The sequence below is a fragment of the Urocampus carinirostris genome, chromosome 11 (genome assembly GCF_059441175.1).
Source record: "Urocampus carinirostris isolate Australia breed hairy pipefish chromosome 11, RoL_Ucar_1.0, whole genome shotgun sequence".
Taxonomy (NCBI): Eukaryota; Metazoa; Chordata; class Actinopteri; order Syngnathiformes; family Syngnathidae; genus Urocampus; species Urocampus carinirostris.
This window is the reverse complement of record NC_142359.1, coordinates 23,712,601-23,727,839: the sequence shown is the minus strand read 5'-3', so window position 1 is coordinate 23,727,839 and position 15,239 is coordinate 23,712,601. Positions and strand designations below refer to the sequence as shown.

The 15,239-nt window shown below is 36.4% G+C and overlaps 1 pseudogene; it reads right to left on the bottom strand.

Moving 5' to 3' along the window:
• Positions 1-840: 840 nt before the first annotated feature.
• LOC148356841 (uncharacterized) lies at positions 841-8,949 on the bottom strand (annotated as a pseudogene).
• Between the last annotated feature and the right edge of the window lie 6,290 nt (positions 8,950-15,239).

The window sequence follows — 15,239 nt, the reverse complement described above, 5'->3', positions numbered from 1 at the left end:
TAATCAATGAGCTAAATTTATAAAGTAGAGTTATAAAATGTTATTAATAACACTTTATATTTTTTGCTAACACACTAAACACGCAACGTTATACATGTTTCAGGGCAGTTAGGTTAGCGATTAACTCGTCATGCTAAACAAAAACAGCTGGACGTACAAATTTGCCTGAATTTAGAGTGAACTGAAGTTTTAGGCGATATTGCGTTGTTCATGGAATTTTCTGTTGGGTTTGGAATAAATACATTTTGCCATGGCAAAAATATACCTGAGGGTCAGTCACACTCCTAAACAGTAGATGGTGATGATGACATTTCACACCACAGAAAAGCTGAGAATATATGATTGGATTTCATTAAAAAATGAAACGAATGGAGCATTAAAGGGACAGCGTTTCTCTAGATGTCCCTGTATCGTTGTCTACTTTAATTTTATTTAAATCAATATTGTTTTTAATGAATTTACTTGTTCTTACCACTAGGATGCGAAAAAAAAAACCCAGTTCTCTTTAAGAACATGCATCATGCAGCAATGGGAAGATTGAAAAAGTCCCTTCAGCACAAGGGAAATTTCTTACTGGTAAATACAAAAAGGAAACAACACTGAGTCAAAGATAAAGTGAAAGTATATTGTTTCAATTTCGAAGGAACTGCAGAAATAAAAAACATGAACTTAGGATATATGCTTTTATTGAAAGACGACCCACAACGAAATAAATAAATAAACACGGACAGACAAACTGATAAAAAAAAATGTTTCTGTAGTTTCGCTGGCAGGAATAAATTAAAATACAGGAGGGAATTAAATAAAGGAATAAATTCAAATTTAAAATAACTAAAAAAATCACGGGGATGCCTCGGTGGGTGGGGCCGAAGCAATCGAGCCAATCTTAGTGGCCATGTTGTATACCTCCAGGAATTGAGAAAGCGCGCTCTTCTGGAACATCAAGTCATCCACCTGGACATGAACACAAAGATGGACATAGAATAATTCAACTTCAATTTAAAGACGACGTGTTTTCAATGGAAAGACTCACATGCTACAAGATGCTACATCAAGGGTGTCAAAGACATTTTCACTGAGGGCCACATAAGCTTAATGGCTGTCCTCAAAGAGCAGGACTAAACTTACAAATGTCATGATTGCCCATTACCCTCACATGTGCCCGCTCGTTTGGCTCCAGCTGCTGCTCGTTTCCTCATTGGTTTCCCTCCTATTTAAACTCAAAGCTTCCATTCACTCCTTGTGAGTCCGTCTGCGAACCTCTGCACATGCAAGGCAAGCACTTTTTGACTCTGGCCCCCGTCCGTCCCGTCCCGTCCTCTCCTGTATCCTGCTCGTCTGCCCCTGGCTTTCCAATCGTCTCCAGCTCCCTGACTTTTTCCTTCCTCCGACCACGCTCTGATCTCCCGCCCCGGCTGCCCGACTTGTTTCTGCCCACCGACCACGCTCTGATCTCCCGTCCCGGCTGCTCAACTCGTTTCCGTCTTCCGACCACACTCCGATCCCATGAGCTCCCTGCTCCTCATGTTCAGCGATCGCCGAATTGCTGGTGTTTTTTCCCCGCGCCTGACTTCCACAATAAAGTTTGTTGTGAAACGTTACGCGTTTGGGTCTACCGTCTGTTCTCGTTCTGACAACGGAAGGTACTTGAATGGTATGTAAGACAAATGTAACTACCGTATTTTCCAGACTATAAGGCACACCTTAAACACTAAATTGGGAATAAATTGGACAGTGTGCCTTATAACCTGGTGCACCTTACATATCGCAATCTATGGTTGATAACATTAGAAATGTCAACAGTATTCGTATGTGTGCATCACTCCATTAAGTTTTACAATTTACTACCGTGTTTATGCATTGATCGATCAATCGGAAAACGTCACCGACCAATTTCTTATAACAGGCAACGGGAATTGAATCCAGGTTACAGCGGTGAGAGCGCCAACACTCAACCACAAGACCACCAGCGATACAGATGACATACTAGAAAAGCATTCGATTTTGATCCCACTATCACACTGTTTTTACAGTGCCAGAAACAAATGTTACATAAAGGAGGAAACAGAAAGTCGTCCTGAAAGATATAAATAACGGAAAAAAAAACAGATATATCCTCAGAATCCCAAAACTGTATGTAACATCCTACATGCCCACATTTCTTGTGTAAATATTGTGTAAATTATAACCTTATCTTCTTTGTCCCTTTATCTTCTTTGTTTTCTTTTATCCTCACTGTTAAATGTGAAACTGGAGTGCCACGTCCAATTGTGTTGTCACAATATGTTCAAGCCATTTTGTAACAATGACATTAAGGTATATTCTGTTCTATTCTAGAAACTTATAATTGTAATATTGTTTCCCTCATCATGCTTTTTTTACGTTTTATTTACTATTTTTTTTTATCAATTCATTTATCAATTTATTTTTTGGGGTATTTTTCAATTGAATTTTCAAACATACTTGTGACATTTCGACCATTGATGAATCATTGGTTGAAATGTAACAAGCATGTTTGTACGATTAAAATGTGAAGCATGAGAGGGACCACTCTATATGTTTCTCAAAGGTAAAACAGTTATCATACGTAGTATCGTCTATTCATCCATAGATTTTCTTCCGCTTATCGGCGGTCGGGTGGCAGCAGCCTCGGCAGGGAAGCTGATCTCGCGGAATATGTACAGTAGTATACTTTAATTGTAACTATGCATTTCCAATGTTGTCCACTGTATTTATTAGTAAGCTAGACGCATTGTCAAATTTCTTGTCAATTTGTGGTTTTTTACGTGCGCCTTATAGTCTGGAAAATACGGTACTTTTAAGTGTGTGTATGTGAGGCAGACGTATGCTAATCAAAATGTATGATTAATTGTGCGTGTGATGTGATTATATTGTGTATTCGAATGTGTGAGTGTTACAAACTAACAGTTAGCTAGTTGTCCATCTTAATTGTGTTTGTGGTAGTGAAAATGCGCTAACAAGGCCACAGGGAGGAAAACTGAGCTACTTTTAGGGGCTGCACTGAGAAAGTCCCAAAATAAATCACTTTTCCTTCCTCTTCTTTCGCTGTCTTTGCTTTTGCCTCTTACTTTATTTTCACTTCCGTCATCTCGTTCGTGTCTGATAAGTTTATTCTGTTTCTAACATTCGTCACCTGCAAAGGAGATTCCATAGGATGCCAGTTCGTTATTTTGACCATTATCCCTCATTGCTGTTCGTTATTTTGACTATTATGCACTGTTTACATCATTTCCACTATCAAACTATAACGATGCTGTTTTTTGTTTTTAGGTGGATCTGCATTTTTTAACCTAGATTTTATAAAAAACAAAGGGCTCAGGCTTTACGATAATATTCGGAAATTGGCACTGGCTTTTTGTACAGCCCTTTCCCGTTCACCTAACAAGTTCAAAATGCTTTGATGTCTTTTTCCTCATTTTAAGGATTGATACATCTGTTCGGGTGTTAATAGTGAACACCTGCAAAGGAGATTTCATAGGATGTCAGTTAGTTATTTTGACCATTATCCCTCACCGTTACTACGCACTGTTTTCATCATTGTCATTGTTTTTCAATAATGTTACCGTTCTTTGATTCTCACAACCCTTATGGATGATCTGCTTTTTCTATCCTTGTAGATTTAATCGAAAGAAAACGACATCAGAACAGATTTGGAATTTAGCATTGTGCGGTAGTTAAGGGAATATTGGCTCTTCATAGAGAACCCTCTTTTGGGTTGACTCGCTAAAAATAATCTTTTGTCTCCCGAACGGCTCTTCAGATTTTTTGTTGATGCTTTAATTGGTATATAGACGCTCCCCTGCTTACAACCATTCGACTTATGTAAAACGGTATGACAATTTTTTTCGGGATGCCTTAAAATAACCGGACATGGCTTTAAGTTAGAGTTTGTATTGTGCACCGTTTTCCGAGTAGAGGACAGTGCTGTAGTGATTCGTTCCGCCGCTACCGGCGTGTGGTGGCGCTGTGATATCATTACTCTTTCTAGTTTGTGTGTAAACATAATACTGTATACCGTATCTCCAGAACTGTGATGTTTTTATTGTTTAATATCACGTGCATCCATTCAATATGGTGGGAGTAAAGCGTAAAGAAAAGGTGAGACGTTTCTTTTGAAATTGAAGTGGAATAAGAAAGCTTAATGCGGTTGAGAAAATGGCCGGAACCCTTTTTTTCGGCCACTTTTCTGTGGAGGACCTCCTGAAGCGCACTTCCAAAAGTAAGTTAAACTCAACTTACGAACAATTTTAACTTACGGACGAGATTCCAGACGAATGTAGGGCAGCGTCCGGATTACCAATAATAATGTATGATTAAAGACAATTTGGGGGATTTTAGGTGTGCCTTATAGTTATGAAAATACTGTATATCAAAATGGTCGCCCTTTGTGATTTTCAAAAACAAAAAAATATCTCTGAGCTGGGTCAGAAGTCTGCCCTCCAATTTCAGCCTATATGGAGTTTGCATATCCTCCCTGTGCCTGAGTGGGTTTTCCTCTGGTATTTTAGTTTCCTCCCACATCCTAAAAATTGCATGGTAGGTCCATTACTGTGATTGTATGTGTGACTGGTCGTCTGTGTGCTTTTTTACTGGTTCCAGAAAGCTCACTGGTTCCCACCTTGATGTGCTCGAGCTCCTGCCGGATTTTACTGGTGTCTTTGCATTGTCTGTTCCCCAGTTGGATACGGAGATGGCGCAGTTTTCGGGTCAGGCGGTCCACGTTGCTCCTCAAGCGCTCCTGACGACCATTGTCGAGCTTGTCCATCAAGCGGGTGGTGTTGTCGCGGATGTTCAGCAAGATTCGATGGTACACGTCCAGAACCGTCTGGGTCAGGTTGACTTCCTCTCGGTTCTGAAGAGGGGAGAAAACCGGGTCAGAATGCCAGCCTTCGGGTTCAGGCCCTGATGAAAGCGGTTCCTGCGTTGATGTTGTTTTTCTTACCTGACACTCTCTGAGGCTATTGAGGACTTTGTCGAAGGGATCGACGACGATTCCGGTTTTCAGGTCCTGGAACATGAAACGCACACAAGTGAAAAACAAGTATAGAGCCATGTTGTAAACAAAACACTCATTCTGGTTTCAGCCTTTTTCTACAGCTGTAAAGGTTTTCCTATCTGAAGATTTTTTTTGTATCTCAAATAGTAATGATCATCCTTATTGACAAAATTCCTTTGGTTGTCATGATTCTAGGGGAACTGAAATGCATCAGCAACTTACAGTATTACTACGTTATTGCAATGCTATTACAGTGTTATTACGGGGTTGTATTTACTAGAAGAAGGGTTGAAATAAGAACAGTCAACCACTAAGACATTGATCATAGTAGTGATTTATCATGCAATTTAGAAATCACTTTTCCTGGAAAATCACTATGACCCATCAGTCGTGAACCAGCTCACAGGCTGCTCAGATGCTCTGAGGGGGTTACCTGGTTTCTACTGGAACCATGTTGGAAATCCCTGGTATATTGTGGATTGCCTTGTATTGTATATGTGTTTGATTATTTTGCCCATGAAAGCCAAAAAATGAAATGAAAAATTAAAGGATTAATTCTGATTTCGGACTTTCTTTCTACCCACCCAAAATACGCACTTAATTTACCAAAATATTTGCTAATTTTATTTAAGTTTTCTTATTTGAAGATGTTTTATCTTGATATATTTTCTCAAATGATAAAGATCATCTATTGTTATTGTATATTGTATTATATATATATGGTTGATGATTTAGCTAATTTTAAGTACAAAAAGGAGAAATAATAAAAATAAAAAAAACACTCCGAGTTTTTTCATTCTTCATAAATGTTTGCTTATTTTACTTATATGTTTTGTTGTTTGAAGATATTTTGACGCATTTTTGTTTTTAAATTATAGATCATCCTTATGGTCGAAATTCCTATGGCTATGGCACTGTATACTGCATATATTTTTGCATTATTTTTACATAAGGTTGACTATTTTGCTCATTTGAAGCAAAATAAGTAAGAAAGATTAATGAAAAGTCATTCTGATTTCGAGCTTTCTTTCTGAAATGAAAAATATTCTTACCTCGTTGGTCAAAATGTTCGTTTAGTTTATTCACCGATATATGATTTCTTATTTAAATATAGAATTATCCCGTTCATCCGATTATTTTTCTCATTATAAGAAATATATTCCATTGAGGTAATACTTAAAAATATATGACTTCCTGGTCAGGTCATACTTAAGAAAAATACTTAAAGTGGGCAAAATAATTTAGGTTATTTATTCTTTAATTTATTTAAAAAAAAAAAATAAGTTTCGGACAATGCCTGAGGATTTGTATTTTTTTTATATAATCATCATTCAAAAATAGGGATAAAGGTAAGCAACCTCATACTGCAAATTAATATTAATTTTAAAAGAAATCTTACCAATTTTAAGTGTATTTCTAGTTAATGGTAAAATAATACATTTATACATACAATAGGAAAAACAATGCAGATGCAGCATTTCATTTTTGTCTTTTTGTTTTACTCATGCAGAAAATCTTTATTAAAATGAGCAACATACAGTAATCTCCTGTGTGCTCGATGAGTTATTTTGTAAAGAAGATTGTATAATTTTATCCAAGAAATTAAATTAAATGTTAAAATAAAAAGATTAAAAAGAATCGTACACCATTGGCAGAACATTTGGCTGATTTCAAAAGTATTTTTACGCCATTTTAGTTTTTTTTACTGGTAAAATAAGAAATGTGTACCTTAAATATGAAAAATGATTCAAAAGAGCATGTTATTTTAGTTTTTCTTTAATCCATGCAGAAAAATATTTATTAATATTAGCAAAATAAGCTACTGAGTGCTAAATAGATTTCATTATCTCAAGGTATTTTTTTATTTTATATATATATGTATATACTAGAAACTAGATCTAGACTTAACTCAACTAGCGAAACAAATTTGGACCCCTTTTCAGAACATTTGGTTGATTTTAAGGGAATTTCTAGTTTTAAGACTATTCAACTTGTTTTCGTGGTAAGATAAGAAATGAATACTAAAATAAACAACACTATCAAATTCAGCACCTTATTTTAATTGTTTCTAATCTATGTACAACATGTTTATTAAAATAGCATTAAAAGCTATTGTGTGCTAAATAAATCTGATTATTTTAAGGTCAATTGTTTCATTTTATCCGATAAACTAAATCTAGACTAATTTGTACCACTTAGCAGAACATTTAGTTGATTTTCAGTGAATTTCTAGCTTTAAGAGTATTTAACTTATTTTAATGGTAAAATAAAAAAATAAACAACACTATCAGATTCAGCATCTTATTTTAGTTGTTTTTAAATCTATGTAGAAATGACCGACTAAATCTACCGTGTGCTAGATACATTTATTTATTTCAAGAAATATTTCATTTTGTCCTAAAAAATAGATTAAATGTTGAAATAAAATAAAAAAATCTCACCCTATTGGAACCCCGGCTGATTAAGAGAGTAGTTTTCTTTAGTTTTAGGACAATTTAACTTGTTTTTCTGGTAAAATAAGCATCCCTAAAATAAGTTGAACTATCCTGTCCAGCTTTTTATTTGATTTGATTTTTTTAATCAATTTAGAAAATCAGCAACATCTACCGTGTGCTATATATTAAGAAATATTGTTTGATTTTATGCTAGAAACTAGATCAAATATTAAAATAAAATAAAAATGTTACCCCATTAGCAGAAACCCCGCCTATTTCAAGTGTAGTGTTTTTTTATTTCATTTTTTTACAATTTGATTGATTTTCTGATAAAATAGAATTCTTAAAATAAGAAAAGGTATCCTACCTAGCATTTTGTTTTAGTTTTGGTTTTTTAAAATCAATGTAAAAAATGAGCATCTTAATCTACTGTGTGCTAAATATGTTTCATTATTTTGAGAAAGATTGATTTATTTTATCCTAGAAACTAGATCAAATGTTATATGTATTATTTTTTACCTCATTGGCACAACATTTGGCTTATTACCTGTGTATTTCTAGTTTTAAAACGATTAAACTTGCTTTACTGGTAAAATAAGAATTGGGTACTCAAAATAAGAAAATCTACAGAACTATACATTTTAGCTTTCTGTTTAATCCATGTAGAAGATGACCGACACACTTCATCATGTATTTTAAGAAAAATATTTTTTTACCCTTGATACTCAGAAAAATCTTGGAATAAGAAAATACTTAAAATGAGCAAATATTATTGCCAATGAGGTAAGAATTTATTATCTGCAGCGCAGGTTTGCATATTAAATGAAATATATGAGCCAAGGGCATCATTTTGGCATGGATAGAGGGGATGCGTCCCCACCAATATTGAGCAATCATTGTTTTGTTCCCACCAAAATTATGTGATCCCTGAAAAGAATGTCCCCACCAGTGCCAAAAACAAAGTGTAAGGTGGCCAAATACCTACAAAAATCCTGGAAAACACTTCAAGACAACACGCATAAAAATACAAGTTGACAATAATATGGCAGTAAAAGTCGAAAGCAAAGCTGGAGTGGTGCTAAGCGTGAGCCCTGCGGGACACCATCAACTCACCACGTCTCTGGAGATGTCATCCAGGACTTTCCTGATCTCGAGATGCGGGTCCAGAGGAGATGCCCACACCAGGGTGGACCCCAACAAAAGCAGCAGACTCAGGCGGCTTGGCGGCAACATGACCGAAGACCAAAGACCAAAAAGGAGCGATGAAAGACGGTGAAGGGTTTTCAGGTCAATCTGCCGCTCGCATCTTTTATACACGTCTTTTGCTTTGTTGTGGTCTGTGGCCACTCGGCAGCAAACACCTGAGTCTTCCTCTGAATTCTGCTGCTGCTCAGAAACGCTCACACACACCCGCAAATACACCAAGGGCCTTCCTTGAAGGCCTTTCCATTCACCGCCATCCTGGGGAGGACAGTCCCGGGTCGGAAGGGTTTCCATGGTTTTTCGTAGAAAGTTGAGGTTAAGGATGACGTCTGTGGTTCATAAATGAGTGTGTGAGGTTCAAAAAATTTTGTCATTATTGTGGGGGCCAATTATCAGCCTTCAGTGGCTACTGAAAGAAGTGCCCACTCCCAAAAACTTTTTTTTATATTGCCATTTTTCAGGCTTCGCACTTCAAGCTTAAAAAACTGAAAATAATTTCTACGAATCAACATCATGTGAGACACAATCGTGAAATGGAACCAAATTATTTCAACATTCTAGATTATATTTACAATGAAAAAAATAGGTGTTGCAAAAATATTGGCACCCTGTTCTCGCACCCAACTGAAAACCATTGCAAATCTACCAAAACCTGGCCGTCCCTCTTAACTTTCATCCCAAAAAATGAGAAAACTAATCAGTGAAGCAACCAAGAGACCCATGATCACATTTGATGACCTGCAGGCATACACACCTGTGGTGGGAAAAGCTGTGCACAAGACAACGACTCGTACTCTTCATACACCTGTTTTTTATGGAAGAGTCGCAAGAAGAAAGTGTTTGCTGAAATCATTCTGTAAAAGGCTCGATTAGCGTTTGCAAGAACCCACACGGGAGACACAAATAACATGTGGAACAAAGTGCTCTGGTTAGACGAGACCAAAATTGAACTTTTTAGGCTGGAATCAAAGCTTTACATTTGGCATCACACTAACACAGCACATCACCATGAAAACACCATCCTCACTGACAAACATGGCGGTAGCAGCACCATGCTCTGTGGTTGTTTATCTTCAGCAGGCCTGGAAATATCGAGTTGATGGGAAGATGCATAAAGCACTGTATAAGGCGTACCAGTATACAAGACGCACCCTTTAGTCTTTTTTTGATAGATTTCTCAAATACTGTGCAAGGTGCACTGTTCCAGAATGCACATGAAAATAAAACAAAAGTAGGATCTATGGTTGGATAAAGAATAAATACATTTTATTAAATAATTAACTTTATAGAACCTGAATTAACGTAAAGACATCTGGTTTCATGAGATAGCAACAAACAATGTTAACCACAAGAGGGCACCTGAAAACCACTTTATATGTTTCTGAAAGGCAGAACAGTAACCATATACAGTATCATATCAAAATAAAATTACAACCTTAAACAAGAATCTTTGTTGAAGTAATCACGATATGTTTGATTGTCCATGCAACAACAAAAAGAGGATTTGCAATTAGCATTTGAAAGTTAGTGTCTGAGCTGACGTCTTTTGTTTCCTTTCAACAGTAAACAGATAACATGATAACCACCAGAGGGCACTCAAACACATCTGTATATGTTTCTTAAAGATGCTGTATGCCAGGGGTGTCATTTTAGAATGAGGGCGAGATTTGGTAAGCTGAAGATGTGTTTATCCCGGCCTTATTTGTACAGTCTTTAATAAATTCACCCTCCCTGAGAGGTTTGCAGTGCTTGGCAATTAGCGCCAGGACCTCGGAGCTCGCCTTTGTGCGCTTTTCATTTGACTCGCAGGGTCCAGTAAGAATTTTTTTAGACAGCATGTTTCCTTCGGCAGTGCCTTTAAATATTACATTCTTTGAAAAGAGCCAGTCTCTTGACAAATCAGGCAGAAGCAGTTGTTTCGGATTTGAGGGAAAAAAAATACTTTAATTTCCAATTTTCCTTTTTTTAATTATAGTCACCATGTCGGAAATGGGGCAGGGATTAATTAATTTTATATTTCAATCAATATTACTGGTGGGTCATATAATATTTAATGACAGAGGTCAGTAAAGAATTGATCAGGGGCCGTGACTGGCCCCGGGGCCAGACTTTGGACGTATCTGCTGTATGCAGTACCATTGATTTCAAACTAGGCATTTCCAATTTTATTCACCCGATTTGCTGGCATATAAGGCGCAGTTTCAAATTTCTGAAAGGTTTGCAGTGCTTGGCAATCAGCGCCGGGACCTCGTAGCTCGCCTTTGGGTCCTTTTCATTTGACTCGCAGGGTCCTGTTAGCTTTTTGCAGACAGCATGTTTCCTCCGGCAGTGCCTCTCGATATTACATTCTTTGAAACTTGGCAAATTAGGCAGACAAAGTTGTTGCGGATTTCGGGGGGAAAAAATAATAATAATAATAATAATAATTTCCTTTGTATTGTCATTCTTTGTAAGAACGAAATGTCGATACACCTGACCCGTTGTAGCGAGCCGATGCAGCCGCAGCCAACAGAGGGCGCCGCCATTTTACCAATGTTATAAGTCTTAGGTATGACTCGGCCGAGGCGCGAACCAGCGACCTCCCAGTAATTTCCAATTTTCATCTCCTTTCCTTTTTTTAATTATAGTCGCCATGTCGGAAATGGGGGGCAGCATGGCAGCGCGGTGGTTAGTGATGGAGTTGTATTTATCCTACAGTTGACATTTAATATGTTATATGTGTTCTCAGCCATTTTGAAGAGTTCTCAGCCCGTAAAATACTCTTCAAGGCCATGAGTTGTTTTTTTATGTACAGACTGTGTTTTTGTTCTCACATACCAACGAAATACATCCTGACCTGGCATCCCATAACTCAAGATTGTTCTTCACCAAAGAGCCTGGGAAAAAGGAGTTTCCCAGGACCAAGGTCACCTGTCATCATTGGATGGAAAGCAGACCTTCGAAAGAAGACTAATCAACTCTACGTAGCAAAGGCAAAAACTGAATATTAGAAGGGAGGTTTTTCGAGGAGATCCTCAGAGCCAGAGCCGAGCCGAGCCAGAGCGCAGCAAGCAGGGCAGAGCGAGCGAAAAAGATGTCTAACAGCAGAATCTCTGCGGCTCTCAATATGATGATTAATAAAGTAACTAATTATAAAGAACCGATTCTCTTTGTCCTATATTGCAGAGCGTTTTATTATAAATGTTGGAAACGTGAACCTAACATTTAATTGGTCCTTCGAAACCGGATTCCAAGATACCAGATGATTCCAGGACGCGAGAGGAAAATCCAGGAAAGACTGTGGCCACAGCATAAAGACCCTTTTTCCGGGACTGGACCTTCCCTCGCGGGCTGGGATCTGACGGTTGACGGAAAGCCAAGGACTTAGAGAATCGTGAGTAAAATTCATTCATAACATTGTGTAGATAACCGGTAAAAGAAATTGACTCGCGAGAGCGCGGGGGGTAGATTCTTAAGGTTTAAGAATCCTCCGTCGAAAAGATTAAGAATTCTCTGTAGAAAAGGAAAATCTTAACAGAGACAAAGTTTAAGAATCCTCCGTTGGAAAGGAAATTACGGGGGGCAGATTCTTAACAGAAAAACCCTGACAATTCTAGACTCTATCAGGTAAATAGTTTTCAGACAGTTAAAATTCCGCGGGAGGCGTGGACTCCCCTAACCCAGCGCTTTAAAGTTAGTTAAATTTCACAAGGATGTGCGGAGTCCTCTGTCAACTGAAAATAAGTGGAAAGAAAAAAAAAAATAAATAAGAACAAGCGATGTAAGAACGTGATCACGATAAAAAACAAGACGTCTGTGTGATTGAGAATGAGCGAATGAAATATAAAGTTGCCCCTGGGCAATTGTATTTATATAAAAAATAATAATAATAATAATAATAATAATAAATACTCGATGAACCCATAGGTGAAGAGTCATTTATAGGGAAGACCGGACCGCAATCGAGCCTCTGTGTTACTGGATAAAAGTGAGAAATTTGGGAAAAATATAAATGAGCTATTTAGATGCGTTAAATCAAAATAATGCCAGAATAATACCGAAAAAGATAAAATATTCCTGTTTTCAGTTCAAAAAATTGGTAAAAAAGGACTGGGAAGAATAGGAAAAATCTAATTGAGTGAATTGAAATACACTAATTTGAGATAAGGGCATTTTTATACAAAAAAATATTGAAAAAATTGTTTATAAATACTTTTTTTTCTCTTTCAATTAAAATGGAAAAAATGGATTGAGTGAAATTCAAATGAGTAAGATAACTCATAAATAAATAGATGCCATTTTCACATTAAATAGGTGAAGCTAAAATAGTAGATTTAATTGGTTTAAAGAAAAAAAAAAAGGGAGAGAGAAACATTAAGGGGAAAGTTAATTAAATATTAAGAGAGATAATTTGGTGAAAATTAAGTGAGACTAACCTTAATACAATAGATTGGAAAAAAAAAACCTTACTTTTTCAACATTGAACTGTTTTAAATCTAGAGTAAGTAAATGGGTAGAGTGGAGCACATTATAGAGTGCTTTTGAAGATCTTCATTGACTTGAAATGCGTTGTTTAGATGCAAACCATTTGCGATTTATGGCATTACCTTTGTGGAAATACCGTAATGTATCCTAAAAAGGAGGATAACGAATATACAGGGCCATATAGTGAAACAATATTTACACAGAAATATTTGCATGTAAGATGTTACATACAGTTGAGATTTGTGTAATATGCATTTGGTGAAAAATAGTCAAAACATGTGACAGTAATTTTATAGATAAGCTATAAAAATAAAAGAAAATTATATAAAGGATGAAAATCTATTTGAAGGCAAATGAACATAGACATAACATATTGTTTTGCTTTAGAACAAGAAATGAGAGAATTGCAAAGTATTACAATAATAAATTCGACTACAAAAATACTGTAGTGATACAAAAACTACACTATTTTGTTGCCATAATGAGAAATATTATAGACTAAAAAAAAAAAAATATATATATATATATATATATATATATATATATATATATATATATATATATATATATATATATATATATATATATATATATATATATATATATATTAGTGAACTATCGGGAAAACACTGCAAAGGAAGGAAACGTTTGATTTTACAGCAAAAGTGTTGCTCTAACGATGTTTTTGAGTTTCAGAATTTTGGTTCTTGTCTCATTTGGACTCAACAATCCGCTGAGGAGAAAATGGAGGAACGGTGAGGAAAAAAAGTAGCATTACTAACGATGATGAAGATATTTGAATGGGATGAACGATGGTAAGTGAAAAACCAATTTTTATGATATTAAAGGAATATGTCAACAATAAAGGCGTTACAGGTGAGAACCAGAAAAGTTTTGTGTTCATATTCGGCCGGTATGAACCATAACTATGATAAGTAGATCTCATCTTGTTGGAATCCATCACAGCGATCATCGAGCAGCGATTGGAGGACACCCTGAACTGGTTGCAAGCCAATTGCAGGGCACACAAAGATAGACAATTCACTAGCTCATTCACACATAGGGACAATTTGGACCAGTCAGTCCACTTGAAATGCATGTTTTTTTTTTTTTGAAAGAGGTAAGTAAACCGTAACAATGAGAGCATGCAGGCTGGCTTGGAACACACACACCTGTTCCCAGGTCCTTAGTAATGCCGCACACGTGCTGGCCACTGCGCCACCGTGCTGCACACACATATATAATATATATCTCATCTCATCTCAGCAGCTGCACCGCTTATCCTCAGTAGGGTCGCGGGGGTGCTGGAGCCCATCCCAGCAATCATCAGGCAGTGGGCAAGAGACACCCTGATATATATGATTTTTTTTTTTAAACTGAATAATAATGATAATATGATAGGAAATTTGAATTCCGTGTACTAGCTTGCTAAAAGATTTATAGATCTTGGCAGAACCCCTGAAATTTAGTGATACAAAGATCGAACTTATAAATCGGTGACAAATATAGTAGATATCTGCGTATTCATTCAGTTTTGATCATCGAATTATTAATTTATTTTCTGCATTTGTTGATGGTAATTGCGAATAACAGGCTTGTCTTTTTCCATTTTTCTACTTACTGTACTTTTCTTTAACATCTTAGTACAACATAATTCGTGATATCAATCATCAAAGCAAATGAGCCGTTTGAAAGCAAGCTCTCTTTGATGAATTGAACAAGGAAAAAAGCCGTTTGTCTAATAAAAAGACTGACCTTCGCTCGACAAGAATTACCAACAACAATGACGTAATCTCGAAGCGACGAGATCTCATTAGCGAAGATCGGCGTGCAGGAAAATAAAAAAACTCGTACAGCAAATTCAAAATAACGACAAAGCTTGTAATGCGTTAAATCTTTGTTAAAGAGTAAACTAAATGATAATGAAAATTTAAAGGAAAAAAAAGGTTGCGTACCCAGCATAAATGATGCGTCTTGGACAGGTAAGCGGGAAAATGAAAACACTGAGTGTATAATACAAGATAATTATACAAGAATAGTATAAAAAGAAAGAATATTTGAGTGAACAACTAATCATTTTTCGTTGAAAATGCGAATAGCAAAGGGTAATAACTTTAAGA